The sequence below is a fragment of the Myotis davidii genome, unplaced genomic scaffold (genome assembly GCF_000327345.1).
Source record: "Myotis davidii unplaced genomic scaffold, ASM32734v1 scaffold1041, whole genome shotgun sequence".
NCBI classification, from domain to species: domain Eukaryota; kingdom Metazoa; phylum Chordata; class Mammalia; order Chiroptera; family Vespertilionidae; genus Myotis; species Myotis davidii.
In genome coordinates, this window is record NW_006291018.1 from 216,640 (window position 1) to 219,528 (window position 2,889).

The window sequence follows — 2,889 nt, forward strand, 5'->3', positions numbered from 1 at the left end:
CTTTCCCTTTCGCCTCCCTGCATTGTGCCTACATATGCAAATTAACCACCATCTTTGTTGGCAGTTAACCGCCATCTTTGTTGGCAGTTAACTGCCATCTGAGTTGGCAGTTCATTTGCATATAGCCCTGATTAGCCAATGAAAAGGGTAGCGTCGTATGCCAATTACCATTTTTCTCTTTTATTAGTGTAAATAATAAAAGAAAGTATGACAAACCAAGAGTCACCATCATACTCAATGAGCAAAAACTAAAAGCACTTCCCCTAAGAAAAGGAACAAAACAGACATGTCTGCTTTCACCACTCTTATTCAACACTAGAGGCCTCGTGCATGGGTTTGTGCATCAGTGGGGTACCTCAGCCTGGCCTGTGCCTCTCAGAATTCGGGACCCCTGGGGGATATAGTAGTTCACAAAGTGGCAGGCCACCAGGGAGGAGCCTGAGCCTGGGCCAGGTGCCACTCGCACTCATCTTGGCCCTGCTGTGCCTGCTGCCACTGCTCAGTAGCACTCCCGCAGAGGCAGAGAAGGCTTGCACAATTACAGCTATGCTTGCCAGCCATCAGCCTAGTGTCTGGCACCCACTGGTCAGCTGAGCAGTGCTCCCTCAGTGGGAGTGCCCTGACCAGCAGGGCATAGCTCCTGCATTGTCTGCCCCCTGCTGGTCAGTGAGCATCATAGCGACTGTTGACTTGTCCTTTGGTCATTCGGTCAGCTTAGGCTTTTATATATGTAGACAGGTGCAAAATTTGTGCACCAGTGCGGTCCCTAGGCTTTGCCGGTGATCAGCACCTATCAGGGCCTTCTCGTCCATTACCAATCAGGGCTGGGTTGGCCCACGCCTGTCAGCTGCAGCTGGAGGGACTGGGGGAGGGACCATGAGAGGTTTGCTGGCCGGGGGGAGAGATGGGTGGAAGGAATGTGGGAGGATTGCCAGCCAGGAGGAAGGACCAAGGGAGGTTGGCTGGCCATGGGAGGTTGGCTGTGGGAGCACACTGACCACCAGGGGGCAGCTCCTGCATTGAGAGTCTGCCCCTGGTGGTCAGTGTGCATCATAGTGACTGACCGGCTGGTTGTTCTGGTCGCTCCAATCATTCAATCGCAATGGTTGCTTAGGTTTTTATATATATATACTAGAGGCCCAATGCACGAAATTCATGCATGGGGGTGGGGAGGGCAGGCTGGTCCCTCAGCCTGACCTGCACCCTCTCCAATTTGGGAGCCCTCAGGGAATGTGCTACTGATGGCTTGGGCCAACTCCCTGTGGTTCTCTGCTCTCAGTAGGGCCTGCCTGCTCCACACCACAGGAATGGGCAAGCAGGCCCTGCTGGGTGCTGCCTGTGGGCCCTGCTTACCTGCCTGTGGGTCACCACTGCCACCACCCAGCAGACCCTGCTGAGTGCTGCCTGCAGGTCCTGATTGCCTGTTCCTCAGTTGCCACTGCCTCTGCCAAGCAGGCCCTGCTGGGTGGTGCCTGTGGCCCCGCTTGCCTGTTGGGCTCACGTTGCCGGGGTGATGACGCCAGCATCCTGCCCAGCTGCTATGTGTGCCGCCATCTTTGTTGTAGAGTGATGGTTAATTTGCATATTACTCTTTTATTAGATAGGATAGTACTAGAAGTCCTAGCCACAGTGATCAGACAAGAAGAAATAAAAGGCATCAAAATTGGAAAGAAGGAAGTAAATCTCTTATTATTCATGGTTGACATGATATTGTACTTAGAAATGCTTAACTATGCCATAAAAAATATGAGATTTAATAAACGAATTCAGCAATGTAGCAGGATACAAATTTAACCCCCAGAAATTGATGGCATTTTTATACACTGTTAATGAATTTTCAGAAAAGGAAACCAAAACATCACATTTACCATTGCAACCAAAAATTAAGATACTTAGGAATAAACTTAACAAAGGAGGTAAAAAAAACAAAAACAAAACAAAACAAACAAACAAAAAAAAACAACTTTGACTCAAAAAATGCAGGATGTTGAATAAAGAGATAGAGGAAGATATAAACAAGTGAAAAATATATGGTGTTAATGAATTGGTAAAATTAACATCATTAAAATGTCCATACTACCCAAGGAGGCAGATTCAATGAAATCCCTTTATAAATAGCAACAGCATATTTCACAGATCTAAAATAAATACTCCAAAAATTTATATGGAACCAAAAAAGACCCCAGTTAGCTAAAGGAATCTTGAGAAAAAAGAACAAATTTGGGAGGATCACAATACAAGATATTAAGTTATACTCCAAAGCCACAGTAATAAAAACAGCCTGGTACTGGCACAAAAACAGGCATATAAACCAATGAAACAGAACTGAGAACCCAGAAATTGACTCAAGCCATAATGCTCAATTAATATTTGACAAAGGAGGCAAGAACATACTATGGAGTCAAGACAGTATCTTCAATAAATATTGTTGGGAAAATTGGACATAAACAGGCAAAAAATGAAACAAGACCACCAACTTACAACAGACGAAGTGTAAACTCAGAATGGATAAAAGACTTAAATGTAAACATGGTAACCATAAAAATTCTAGAAGAAAACATAGACAGCAAAATCTCAGACATCTCTAGTAGCAATATATTTACAGATGCATCTCCTAGGACCAAGGAAACTAAGGAGAAAAAATAAACAAATGGGACTACATCAAAATAAAAAAAGCTTCTGCACAGCAAAAGCAATCATTAACAAAATGAAAACAGATTCCACAGTATGGGAGAACGTATTTGGCAAGGGTACATCTGATAAAGGGCTAATATAAAAAATATAGTATATAAGGAACCCATACAACTTAAACAAAGGAAAACAAGCCCTAACCGGTTTGGCTCAGTGGATAGAGTGTCAGCCTGTGGACTCCAGCGTCCCAGGTATGTG